At 43.3% G+C, this 14410-nt stretch overlaps 1 protein-coding gene across 1 annotated transcript in view; it reads left to right on the forward strand.

Moving 5' to 3' along the window:
* The first annotated feature begins 4640 nt into the window (after positions 1 to 4640).
* ESRRB (estrogen related receptor beta) overlaps positions 4641 to 14410 on the forward strand; it is a 159212-nt gene continuing 149442 nt past the window's right edge. Inside the window, exon 1 of the mRNA XM_048949009.1 lies at positions 4641 to 4892. The gene's annotated coding sequence lies outside the window, so the exon portion shown is untranslated. The remainder of the gene's footprint in view (positions 4893 to 14410) is intronic.

Consider the following 14410-nt stretch of genomic DNA (forward strand, 5'->3'; position numbering starts at 1 on the left):
TTACAGGCATGGGGCAATAACTTCTTATTTGAAGGGCTGCTGGTAACTTCAGTGGCAGGGCTGGCTGTTGGGTCCTATCGAAGTGGTGGCTTTATTCTACTACTGGTATTTTTCAGATCATGCTTGTTTCATACTTTTGCACCTCAGAGAATTTACACCTCATGAAAATACACAGGAATACAAGTAGACTAACTATGTACTTATGGAGATTTCTCACCTGTATAAATGATATTTCAAATTTGGGAGCGCAAGATTTGTTCTCTACTAAAGTCAAGCAGTTTTCCAGTAAAGGTGGATACTTGGTAGTTGCTTTTTATTGAAGAGAAATAGAATTTCAGACTGCTAAATGACGTTCATTTCATTCAATCCAGGTGAGGGAACAACAGGGAGATGTCTGAGGATGAGAACAAGAGGAGAGCTTATGCACATTTTAGACAGGGGGTCTGCCCTTAGGAAGACAAAAACACATGGAATGTATAAAACACCCTTAAAATAGCATCATATTTGAAGAGCTGGAGACCTTCATAAAAGGTTCACCAACATTGCCTTAGGAGTTTTCTTCATCGTGCTTCACTCTATGCTTTGCAAACGTGGACTTCACTCAGTCTCCCCCCGTCCCTGGGGACACCTGCATTCCTGTTTTCAGAAAGCCAGAGATGAAGATTCTCTTAATGCTGAATGCTGTGTGGAGAATGAAAGAAATTCTGTGGTTCCTTTCTTGACTATCCGGTGTCGCCACAAAAGAGCCTAAGAAAGTGAGCTTCCAGAGGGGCTTTTGTGCACCTTTTCTACTTTTCTACTTCTTTTGGATATTGTGGACACAACAGGGAGTAGGAATGTGGAGTAGTGGAGCAGATTTCCAGGATCCATGGGACTGCCCCTGCTCTGCACTCAGCCAGCACAGGGGCTGCCATGGAGCTACCCTGGAACCGCTGGCCATTCTCCTTACCACATCAGTAGGAGTGCTGCATGACTCCAGACATCAACTTCCTGGGTTTCCATTTGTTTAGATATTTAAGCAAGTGTATTCTTTAACAAGGGAAAGAAGAAAAAAAAATGATTCATGCTTGCACATGTTGGCAAACCAGGTTATAATTCAGGTGGACTTTGTTGCTCTAATTAGTACAGCCAGCCCTTCTGCATGCACAGTACAGTGTAGTCAAGCAGTTGCAAAAGTTGGGGTTCTTCCCTTTCACATTGGGTTCCTGCCTCGATCAGTGTGGGAGAGCTTAGGTTCACTCAGCGTACAGCTGCATGGGTTTGTTTTTTCTTCATTTAGACACTTCAGGCTGTATTCATTGCACAGCATCCAGACTGTACTCTGAAGAGGGAAGAAGTAATTTCCTTGTTAGTGTCTTCAGGGTGCCTCCTGCTATGGTAATATAAAATGTTAATGGATTTATTTATGCACTAGAAATTTGGATATTATTGTCACCCTTATTTTACAGAAGAGTTTCAGTCGTTGAGATCTAAACAATAATTAGGAATTGTCTCTGAATTTGGGAGGCCCAGGATGTGCTACCAATGAACTGGTAAATTTTGTAGATTCAAATAATTTTTTCTAACTTCTGTGACAGCTGTGAGTGCCCAGAGATTCTGGAAATTCAGTCACAACATACCGGTGAGGTGAGGAACCCTGTGCTCATTGCTGGAGTCTCTCTGTTTTTTGTTTCATACTTTTGCACCTCAGAGAATATACACCTCATGAAAATGTACAGGAATACAAGTGCACCATAGAGATGGCATCATAGAGATCAGGCATCATAGAGATGGCAACAGGCAAACATATCTTCAAGGCTGTTGGTCACTTGCATTCATCACAATAGCTTTGTTTTGACAGTCTCCTGCTTTGGTTTTTCTGCCTTTAGCAGTAAATGAGTAAGATCCCATCTCATTCTTGACCTTCCTCTCCCCAGAGGTGTGTGTTTGGTGCTCTGTGAAGCTGGATTCTGATTGAAAATAAACTGTGTGATCATTTGAATTAACACTGTAATGTTATGCACAAAGGGATGAATTAGGATAACAGTTCGTTTCTTCAATTTTGAATATTTCTATATGTATCCAGATACATATGTGTATGTATGTATATATACAACTATAAAATTTATTTTTACACTAGGGGTTGTTGGTATGTATTCCCTTTGTGTTGGGATTTCTTCACAGGATATTTTAGCTTCCAAAAATATGCTTTCTCTCTGGGTCCTGGACTTCAAAGGAGTTGAAAAAGGAAGAGCAGACCAAATGCATAGTATGGCAGAAGATCTGCTGTGAAGTAGCTAATCTGCTACAACTTGAGAAAGAACAATAGGTAGGTGAAAACTTGGTCTTGAGCAGTTACACTTCATATACTTTTACCTGAACACCACAGGCCAATATGACTGTTGGCTAATGTCTTGCATGGACATTTCAAGTGTTACACTCTGATTCTCTTCCCTAAACTCCAAAGCAATGACTATACAGTGCAGAAAACCAACTGTTATTTAAGGAGTTGCCTGTCAGTGCCCAGGTCAGTAGAAAGTGACATCTCAGAAGTTTTGTTGTGTGTTTTTGCCCTAAGGTCATCTTTGGAACCAGAGTCAATAATCTGAACTGTATCGGAAGGAGAAAGGCATTAAGAACAGTGTTGATTTTTGCCTGTCCTGTATTTTGTTCTGTTTTCTCCTTTGAATCTCAGGTTTAAATCTTGTTAAGAAATCAGCACTTTTCCTTCTTCTTTTTCTTAAAACTTAAACCAAAAAAATCTCCACCTTTCTCCAATGTTTATTAGAATTCTTGTTTCAGATCTGGTTAACAGGCTCTATTTGCAGCTGAATTCCCAATTTCTGATGTAAACAGATGCAATGGACCTGAAACACAGAAATCAGAATGTTTGAATTTCCACAAAAAACATCTTGAGATGGGGCAGGTAGCTGCACTTGTATCCGTATCATTGCTATAAAGCATTGTGGACCACATTATCCCTTGCTTACACACTGCACCTATACGCCTGTGATGATTGGGCTCTTCCTGAACAAAAGTGCATATTTTGTGCTACAGAAGCATTTAAGATGGCACGTGATACGATGTTGTACACCCTATTCCTTCTCTTCTAAAGCAATAATTGTGGCTACCATGTGGCTCAGACACAACTCTGCTGACACCTGGAAATTGTTTTTGGGTAAGCTACAACCTACTTGTGTATACATATTTAAATGCAACTGTGGCATTTGCTCATGGGAAAGTATCAAATGCTTATCAGAAAAAGCTGGGAACTGGAAGCAGCAGACCTAGTATATTCAGAACGTGAGTATTCCCTGTCATTCTACAAGTACTTTGAGTTTTGGGGTGCAGATGAGTACAACTTCTACTGCTTGTCACTGAGCAACTGCTGGTAAATGAAAATTGGAATACAGTGTTCCCTGGAGAGTTTGTCTGTCATGGAGCTCAAGAGGTTAATGTGTAGTTATGTGGTGATACTATAATTTTATATGCATCTGCATATACTGGTAATAGATATTAAACCAGGCATTTAGATCCTTATTATGGGTCAGTACTTGATGTCATAATAAAAAAGTCACATCAGAAAAGTATGGGATAAAAATCTGATTATGCCCCTTTTGGAGTGTAAATGGCTTTAAAATTCAAATTGTCACCTGATGGGAGGATCAGGAAAGAGTCAGAACAAGGGCAAAGGGGTTTGGCTGTGAGGCGCAAGGGGCAGAGTAGGGAGGAAAAGACAGGCTGGGCAAGGCCTTTGCTTATGCAGTTTATATCCACGTGAATACTATATCTCATTACTTAGCTCTTTGTGTCATCTCATTAAACACAAACCTGAGTGAAAGGTGGACTTTGCAATGTGGTATGAAGGTCAGTAGATCACAGTTCTTCTGTCTTTATCCCTAGAGTGCAAATCTGGTCGATGTTGGTGAGGCTAAAATCTCATGGTTAAAGCAGTGTTCTTGTTTGAAAAAACAACAAACATCAGAACTAAGAGTTCCCAAAGCCAGGCAAAAGCTAGAACTCTCTGGAGGCTGTCCTCAGTAACTGCAACACCTGGCTCAAAAGGGGAAGGATGGGTACTGAGGGGGACTGAGAGATGGAATAGGGTGTGTAGGTTAAGATCCACTTGAGGAGTGCAGTGGAGACTACAGCAGCATGCAGTGTAGACTGCATATGCAGCAAGACAGATTGGGTCAGGAAGCTCAGCTGCAGGGCACTCAGAGGGCTTCCAACACCTGGAATGTTTGTGCTGGAGCTGAAACCCTGCAGCAGGTAGAAACTTGGAAGGGTGTTGACTTTCCATTTTGTTGCTATTTTCTTATCCAAATACATCTTGCAAAGTCTTCACAGCTGACTGTAAAATTAGGGACGTTATATTTTTTGGAAATGTGAAGTGTAGTGCCATGAAGTGAAATGGAAGGTCATCACAGCTGAAAGAGGAAACTTTCTTCCACCATTCCCACCCTGTCTTCCCAGGCCTGGTTGTAACATCCTGCTGTCTCCCTGGCACTCCTTGGGGTCACCCCTCTGAGTAGCAGTAGCCCCTTAACAGGAGGAAAACAACAAGCAACAACAAAACCTCAAACACAAAAACCTTGCTTTCTGCTGGTGTGATCAGTTGATTGGCTCAGCTGGTGTGCATGAGGAGTGCCAGAGGCAGAGCAGGCCTGAGGGCTGAGGGAGGGGCTGCCTGGCAACGGGGAAGGCTCCCTCAGCAGGCAGCTCCACTTCGTTTTGGCTCAGTTGCTTGCAGGCTTGTGGCTGCTACCCCACTTTCTCAAGGGGTTCAGCAACTTGCTGAACAGTCCAAGGCTGCGAGAAGCGCTTCACCGGGTTTGTAAGTCACTCCAGCAGCTGTGTGCTCCTCATCTCCTAGGTGCTCCTGATGGGGTTTTACACCATCTCTAGCTCAGGTAAGAAGGGACATTTCCTGTGAGATAACTGCATGTGTTTCCTAAAAAGGGACTGCGGATGGATAGAGCTGGTCTGCTTTAGAGAACCCCAAGTGTCTTTCTGGTGGATCTCTTAGGGGGTGATTTGTCTGTTCAGAGTAATGGGTGATGGGCAAAGTGAAAGAAAATGTATATGATGAGAACCAGCCTTTCTGGTGAGTGAGAATGTTGCCTGAAGAAGTCAGTGAGTCCTCAGTACAGGAGAAACACGGGCCTGTTGGAACATGTCCAGAAGGGGGCCACAAAAATGATCCGAAGGGTGGAATGCCTCTCCTGTGAGGACAGGCTGAGAGAGCTGGGGCTGTTCAGCATGGGGAGGGGAAGGCTCTGGGGAGACCTGGGAGCAGCCTTTCAATATCTAAAGGTGGGCAATAAGAAAGAAGGGGACAGACTGTTTACCACGGTCTGTGGAGATAGGACAAGAGGAAGTGGTTTTAAATTAGAACGGGAGATTTAGGTTGGGTGTAAGGAAGAAGTTCTTTCAATAAAAGTAGTGAAGGCCTGGAACAGGTTGCCCAAAGATGTGGTGGATGCCCCATCCCTGAAGACAGTCAAGGTCATACTGGACCAGGCTCTGAGCAACCTGATAGAACTGTAGATGTCCCTGTTCATTGCAGGGAAGGTGGACCAGGTGGCGTTTAAGGGCTCCTTCCAACTCAAGTGACCCTGTGAAGCCTTTTGTCCTTTGCAGTAGCTTTCTCTAGAGGTACTGGGATGTTGAGGCCCCTTGCTAGCATGATCCACAGTATTTTGGGATGGGATTTAAGGCAAGAAACAAGATATTTCCAGAAGTTAGAACTTTGCAAAGGTTGCAGAGCAAATCCACAGCAAGCCCAAAGGGCTTTTGAACCTGCTTCTCTAAGGCCCTTGTATTTGTATGACGGAATGCTCCAAGAGGCTGTCTGTTTGGTGGGTAAGATGGATACCAAGCAGGCCTGGGGCAGGCAGTCAGCCCCTGAGTGAGGTCCATTCAGTTATTAGCGGATCCTGGTTTGTGAATGGCCGCGTCTCTTGGCTTGGATGGCTTTTGGCTGCTGAAAAAACAGGATTGGAGAACTCCATCCCCCTATTTGCAATCAGTGTTCATTATTAAATGCTGACAGTGTGTTCTCTCATGTATCTGGATTTTGTTTATGCATTGGTTGTTGCTATAAGCTTCTGTGCTGTAATGTCTTGCATTAGCTGCTGTTGAAAGAAGTCCAAGTAACAGTGTGCTTTGAGAAGGATGGGGGTGACTTGGCACAGACTGCAGGAGCAATTCTGAGGGAAGGATGAAAATGGGTTTTGTTAAGTGGGAGCCTGGCAAGGAGTAGATGTCAATGCCTCTGTGTGCATCTCTGTGCTCAAGTGTGATGCCAAATTTTTTGAGGGGGATGAGGAGCTAGATAGAAGGTGTAATTGAAGGCAGGGGGATGAGCTAGCCATGGAAATGGTGTTGACAGAGGGTGCTTTTAGCAGACCTGGTATGTTTGGGTGAACAGGTGGTGTTTGAGGTAGTAAGTATGGCACCTAGGCCAGGAGACTGCAATTGCTGGAGATGACCAGAAGGGTAGAGGGGCATGCAGAAATGATAAGAGAATGTGGGCTGTATATATAGGAGGAAGAGGAAGAAATTAAAGCAGAGAGAAGAAGGGAAATAGTAAATATAAGCTGAATCCATAGCCGGCTTGAAGAGCATTGTAGGTGTAACAGACAAGAAAATGGCCTCTGTTCCTACCATGGGGGAGAGGAGACTGATTCCTTGTGCAGGGTTCACAGAGCACCTAGAGAGTCTAAGGTGCACCATCTGGGTTAAATACTAAGGCATGTGCTGCGGCTTCCTGCCCTGCTTTGCAATGCTGAGCTGTGTGTGGAATGCCACACGTCCTTAGTTGGCCCTTTTGGAGATTGGAGGTCTCCCGTGCACCTGTAAGCAAAGAGAACTCAATCAAGAGAAAATGTGCATGGATTTGTATAGTTTGATTATGAGGAGCCAGCATCTTGAGAGCTCTATGTCTTCACAGCCCATCTGCTCAGAATGGTTGCAAGGGAGTATGGTAAGATAATAAATTATGAAAAGGGAGCTATTTTTTTTTTCTTTTTCTAAGGCCACCTCTGCCACTTCTCCTCCTCTCCTCTCTTCAGTAAGGAAGTGGAACATTAGCTGGTAATAATCAACATAGCTTCCTAGAGAGCTACTAGAGCAAAAGATTTGGCATGTTTCTTCATGCAGTGGGAACGGACAAAGAAGGATGTCATGAGGATGGCTTGTCTCTCTGGAATGCGCTCGCTAACTGCTAACATGTGGCCTGACTGGTCACAGGCTGTGTTTGCCTGTCTGAGCCTCATTCCTAAAATGCAAGTGGCTTCAGGGGCTGCAGAGACCTTGATGTTCCCTGGTCTCCAGGAGTGGAGTAGGATGAGCTGGGTTATCAGCTACTATTTATGTGTTGCTGAGGTCTGCTGGGTGTAACTGTCCCTCTGCATATTACCATGTAATCCTGGGAATAATCTGATGGAGTCATTGCAAGCATCTCTCCATACTATCTTTAACTGCAAAAGTGACTGCTGTTAGTTATTTTATGTATTTTGGGTACATAGCTCTGGTAATCCAGAGCTCACTTGTTGAAGTAAATTGAGGCTGTCACCACTAGCAAGCTACTTTCCTCTGGCTGCTGCTCAACTTGCCCACTTGGAACAAGTACCTCTATTTTCCCCATTTCTTACTTAGTCTTTCCTGATCTTTCCAACCCTCTAATGTTGCCGTACCACTGCTTCTCTCCCATAGTCTGTGTTCAGGTATGGCTATTTAAAAGCAATCACTGTCAACATTTGTCATTAATCTGTTTCCATTTTTATTTATAAAAGAAAGAGAGAGAGAACGGAACAGCAGCAGTAGCAGGGCAATTGCAGATGAATAATGAAAGGATTCATCACAGCCATAGCAGGATATATATATTTTTTGCAGCCAAGCGAGACGGATTCCCATCACAGCTCGGGGACTCGTTCCACACAACCACTCATCTTTCATGCTGGGGGAAGGGAAAGGTGGAGACAGTATCATTATGGATGTAACGGGGCTCTGAAGTGACTGGTCAAGGTTGATGCTTCAGTCACAAGGAATCTGCTTACAGGAATTTTCTCTCTACTGCGTACTGTTGCCTTCTACAGCAGCCTGCTGAGAAAAGGAGGGAGGCTGAGTGTTTGCTAACGGGGAAACTTGCTGAGTGCTCAGATCACTAAAGAGGGACAAGATATCTGGTGAGGAAATAACACACGTGAGGAACTTGTCTCAAAGGAAATGAGGGACACACTAATCATTCTTTCTCACTGTTTTCTCTCTGAGCCCACAATCATGTTTGTGGTCATATCAAGAGTCAGTTTTCAGCTTGCCCTAATCCCTCCAGCTTTACAAATCCATCTTCCCTGGTAAGCAGTGACATTTTTTCTTCTTGTCCATTATTAGTAAGTAAAGTGGAAGAAAAATGATGAGATGGAGGATGCTGAAATACTCTGGAGTCCCAGAGAGTGCAGAAGTCCAGAAGAGAAATAATAACCATTTAAAACAAACAAAAAAAACCTACAGCCAAACTCCAGATAGGCCCAGCTGATTAAGATCCATTCAGGCATCCTACTAGATTTAAGTTCCCCTCCTAAAAGGATGCAGCACTGAGACAAGTTTTCTGTTAAATGTGGAAAACATCATGTGTGGGCAGTACTATAGGAAGAGTTTTTTATGTAGGGTGCTTGCTTATTCCAGAAAACAAAGGTGGCTTCAGCCATGAGAGCCATTCTCATCCTTGAACAGCTGCTGGTTTGTATACAGCACTTGTGGTTGATGGCTTCTTACACATCTCCTGGAGGATCTCACTTTTATATTCTCATACTATATGGTCACTAAAGGTGGCTTTGCTTCTGTGGAGGCAAGACACTGGTTACCTCCTGGCCTCAATTGCATGTATCCAAGTGTTTGGATGTTAGGAAAAAAAGGAATAAAGAAAATCAGGTCGCTTGCACTTATAGTGTAAACTTACAAAACTGGGTTGAATGCAAAGGTGAGAAGTCTTGGCAGTTTCTCTTTTATTTGTGAGATTATGGATTATTAATAGAAGGCTAGCTTTATCACAACTGGGAGGTTACTTTGCTTCTTATTGATGCTTTCCAGGTAGACACAAATTTTGGATGAGTAATAAATGTATAACATGATGTTTATGGAGGAGACAGTTCCCTTCAAACACCTCAGCAGTTGGTTTAAGAGATCTCATTGCCGCAGTTGCCTTTGCCTTGGTGACATTTTTACTGAATTATTTTATTTCAAGTTTTGTATTTTAGTGACTCTGTGCAGTTGGGGTCCATGCAAGTGACAAGTTTTGGGCCTTCATTATTTGGCCTTTATATCCTTTCTGTCTAGCTTTGTTCTCTTCTTGTCAAATGCTACCAACCAAACCATGAGCCACTCAAAGAATATTTTCTGGATCTTACAGATGTGGCTTTTGCAGTACTCCGCTCTAGGTCACCGTTTCTGGACCTTGCCATGTACCCACACAGTAGTTCAGGCTGTAGAACCACTGCACAAGATGAAATATTCAAGAGGAGAAGCAATTTGCTATCACAGGGTATCACTGAGGTATTTCATGTTCAAATAATACAAATATAAATAATAATATAAGTAATATAAATAAGATTTGTTTTAGCCTCAAAAACTCTGTGAAACATTGCGAGCAAGAAAATCATAGCTCTTGGTAAAGGTTTGTGATGCAGCATACAGACTTTTGCTGGGTCTGTCTCTTCCCTACCAAGTAAGCTCTTCTCAATTGGAAGTATTTAACACCCTTTTAGTTTCTGGTGTGTTCTCTAATATATTGGTGATCTCAGTTTTCCCTGAGGGACTTCAAATTATGAGGATATAACCAAGTGCATGTTTGCAGAGCCTGCTTTGAAATACTTCACTCCATCTAATGCATAGTTGGGTTATATTTAAAGTTTTCATGGTAAGCATGCTGGAAAATCTGTTTAGCATTCAGTGAGTGGTTGCTAAAGAACTTTAAAGCCTGTATTTGGGAGATACAAGGGTGTTCTTTCAACAAAGCCATCTGTGGACAAACGTGATATCCTGAGCAACTGCTGTAACCCAGGTACAGGCAAGAAGAGGATCCATAGGCAGTTGTGTTTGAGACAGAGATTTGCTTGGGGAGCTGAACCTACACTTAAAAGGTGAGCAAGTTTTTGCTTTTTATATCACTTTACCTGTTAGCCCGTGTGGATTTTCTCTCACTTTGCTGATGGTGTGTATGCGTATAGTTCTCTGCGAGTCCTACCAAAGCAGTGGAAGCCACCTTGAGAATGGTGTCTGCCTGTCCCCAAACATCTTCCTTTGTGCTCTTTGCTCCTGTGGAGGAGATGCCCACTCAGTGTGGGTGCACTGCACTTCAGAATTGATACTGGAGGTGGGGATGTGTTTTGCTGGTGACAGCGGCACGGTGGTAAGGGTTATTCAAGGTTATGGATCCAAGTTGAAGGAGGGAAGATTTAGGTTGGATGTTAGGGGGAAGTTCTTTACTAGGAGAGTGGTTAGGCCCTGGAACGGGCTGCCCAGGGAGGTTGTGGATGCCCCGTCCTTGGACGTGTTTAAGGCCAGGTTGGACGGGGTCCTGGGCAACCTGATCTGAATGTGTATGTTTGGTGGCCCTGCTAGGCAGGGGGGTTGGAACTACATGATCCTTGAGGTCCCTTCCAACCCGGGTGATTCTGTGATTCTGTGATTCTGTGATTCTGTGATTCTGTGATTCTGTGATTCTGTGATTCTGTGATTCTGTGATTCTGTGATTCTGTGATTCTGTGATTCTGTGATTCTGTGATTCTGTGATTCTGTGATTCTGTGATTCTGTGATTCTGTGATTCTGCTTTCTCAGTCCCTGTGCTCTGTGTTCCCAAGCTTTGCTTTCCGTAGCAGGATCAATTTCTCTAAGAACAGTGTAAGAGACCAAGCTATTGCCTCTGGGAATAGTACTTCCTATGCTAATGCTGAATGGAGGCAGTTCAGCAGTGTCTTCCCTGGATAGGTCTGCCTCCCATTTGGTACTTCCCCAGGATTTCTCTCTGCTGACTCCTACCTGAGTCTGACAGGATGAGAACAAATCTGCCCTTCATGAATTCCTGCAGCACTGAGAAGAATTGAGGAGCTGTACTGATTTCAGTCTGTTTCTACTGCATTGTTCTGGTTGAGGGCCTGAAGGTGGTGATGGCATTGGGCTGTTTAATCATACTGTGGAAGTGTCTAAAATGTTGCAAAACAGTTAAACAGTTGATTTAGCTGCTATTGACTGAAATAGTCATGGTGGCCAGCAGACTGCACTAAGCCAGGGCAGAGACTCTTGGTTCTGTCTGAGAATGAATCTGAATTCAAGTATCCTCTAAGTGGCTGTTGGTTTGACAGATGGGCCATGCACTCTACAAAGCGACTGTTCGACTGTTCTATCATGGAATCATTAAGGTTGGAAAAGACCATTAAGATCATCTAGTCCAACCACCAACTCGTCACCACTGTGACCATGCCTGATGTTTTGTTCAAGAGCATTGTGTCCCAGGTGCAAACCCAGTGATTTCAGTTGTTACGAAAACAAACAAGTAAAGAAACCAACAAAACCAAACCAACAACAAACCACAAACATTTTTTCTAATTTATTCAACCTGATTACAGAACATCAAAGCAGTATTAATATCCCAATTTCCAAGGTGGGAGGAGAGGTTAAAATGGAGCTATTTGCCCCTTATCCTATGAATGGAAGTTACCTTCTTTTGTTACACCTTTCCTGTGGGGTATTGATGATGTTTTGTTGGCAGGGTTCTGGATAGCTCATCAGAAGTCAGGGTATGAGTGAAACAGTGGGACTGAAGTAACTCTGGGATAAGAAGATGACCTCTTCAAAGGTGTCTGTACTGTATCCCTTTTGAGGATATGTAGAGTTTCACCTGTTGTATTTGAAATCCTTATGGGGTCCTGAATTTGCTTTGAAGTTGCAGGGAACAGAGGTTTCTTCTACACGCTTAGCTGAGTCTTACCAGAAAGTCCAGCTTTCCTAAACAAGGCTGATCCTTTGCTGGTGTGTTACTGGAACCAGAGGCTGTAATGGGCATATGTTACTTGTAAGTCCCTATATTTTCGCTTAGGAGACTGAGGAGGAGAGGGAGAGAGCTGGACTGCCTAGCTTGACCTTGTGTTTTGTTTTGTTTTTTTTCTTCCCCATTGTTGTTTTGTTTTTATTCTCTCTCCACGTGCCTCTAATTGATCTTGAATAGAAGGGACAGTTGAAGAAGACGTTAAGGTGAAATGAAGCCGTAACTGTGACTGGAGACTTTTATTAAGTGTAGCAAAGTTCCCTGGGCTGCGTAGAAATTGTTTATTGATTTTGGTATGGCTCGGTGCTCCAGAGTAATCGCCCGCAGAACCGCTGGAGAGAGCAGAGAGCAGAGTGTTTGGCCAGGCTCCTGCTGCCTCCTGCTCTTTTGCCTGTGCTGGGGGGCTTCAGCCTGTAAGTGGGGTGGCTGCAGCTAGTGCTGGGCTCTGCCCTCCTATTTGGGAGGCAACTGGTAAGGGAAGAAGTGACTTTGGAGTAAACAGTGGTCAAATAAGTGTGGTGCTGCCTTGGCTGCTCCTTGGCTCTTCCGCCTGTGGGTTATTGCGTACAGGATCCTGTGCTGGGTAGCAAGGTCAGCATGGCCTGCTTAGCTGTGGGCAGGGCAGTTCTGTGTGGGGGGCAGAGACGAGCACGTTTGTGTTTCTTGCTAGCATCTCGGAGAGGTTTTGGCAAGCATCCCTTGCTAAAGCACCCTGAAATACACTGGTCCCTTGTTCCAAGGAGGAAATGGGCATGGAAGCAGTTTTGAAAGCATTTGGTTGGATATGTGAGTGAATTCTCTTAGACACATTGCACAGTCCTTGATACTCTCTCTTTTACTCTCTCCCCATTATCCACACTGTTTATTTTTACCATCTGGTAGCATAGGTTGGTTTAATCACCTTCCTTTCTTATATGGAAGACTTCAGAGGGCTGCTATACCGTGGTTGTTGGGTGAATGTTGTTTTGATGCAAACCAGTGTGCGGAGAAAGGAAAAGGGACTTGCCCACTTGGTTAAGGCTCCTTTAGAACCTTTGTCTTTAGTAAGAATGTCAGACACTCTGATGATAAAAGATGAAACAACAAGCTGTGTTGCTTTCTTAATCATCTATTCTGCGTGCAAGAGTGGAATTATGAAGCCAGAGTAAAGATAAGATCCTCCTTTGAATCACTAAACAAAGTTTTCAGGAGGCCATGTAGATGCTATAAAAATCTTTTTTCTGCTTAGCACAAATATTCTGTTTTTTTTTTTTTTAATGAAAAGCATGTGGAAATGTGTATTAGTTTAAAATATAATTTCCTATGGGCCACAGTGTTAATGGAAAGTAAAATATCTCTAAAGTGGTGGCAATTTAACTCCCATATAAAGTGTATAGAAATAGGATAAAATAATATAAATAAAAATTTACATCTCCCTAGAGAGTTCTCTGACAAAAATGACACATGAACATAAGTGCTAGGAACAGCAGTAACAACTTCAACTCTGATCTTTTTGTTTGGTTGTCTTTTTTTTTTTTTTTTTTTTTGTCCCTGTAATAAAGTTAAAAATGTAACATACTGTGGAATGAGGACAATGAATTATGCTGATGTGGTCTGTGTACTTTGGCTAGGAAGTGCGAATGCTGTAATGGAATCTGCATCACTCTGCACTGGTACTTCAAAGCTTATATTGTGTATGTACATCACGTAAACTTTTGTAATGCTTAGTTGCTTGAATGAACTAAGGCGATGGATTTGTTCTCCTTCTTTCTCAAAAAAAACCAAAAAAGTGTTTTAGCTAAAGCAGCAAGACCTTGTCTTGTGGCTGGAGTTTCCCAAATGCAAGTTCTTGCTAGTAATAGCTGCAGCTTTACTGCTCCTCCTGCTTCTGTGCAAGATTTTTGAGCCCCCATCCCTGGGAAGAACAAACTGGCTTTAAATTCCTCAGTCCAGCACCTCAGACTGAAGGAGTTATTTTTAACCTGCCTTGACCTCTGCTTGAGCAAGAATAAAATGGGGATAGGACAGAATATGACACAAATCAATAGGTTATCCCAACAGATGTGATCTTTGGCACCGTTTTGCCTTGGACACTTGCTGCAGTAACAAAGATAAATGGTGATTTGTTAACATTGTGATCTAGGGACTGGGTGGCTCAGTGGATCGTGTGGTAACCTCTGGCCTCTGGTCTCCAGGCTGCAAACATCAAGATGAAATCTCATTCTGATGGTAGGAAGGGATAAAAGGTCCACAAGGGTTGGGTGGTTTTGGCTCAGTGCTAACCATAGAGCTCCACAAAACAATTGAGCAAGAACTGAATAGGCGCTACCTCCTGGCAGGAGGAATTGCAGCAGTAGGGAGCTGGTGGTCTGTTACTGTGTGCTGAGTTTTACATTGCTTTA

The sequence above is a fragment of the Lagopus muta genome, chromosome 6 (assembly GCF_023343835.1).
Source record: "Lagopus muta isolate bLagMut1 chromosome 6, bLagMut1 primary, whole genome shotgun sequence".
NCBI lineage: Eukaryota > Metazoa > Chordata > Aves > Galliformes > Phasianidae > Lagopus > Lagopus muta.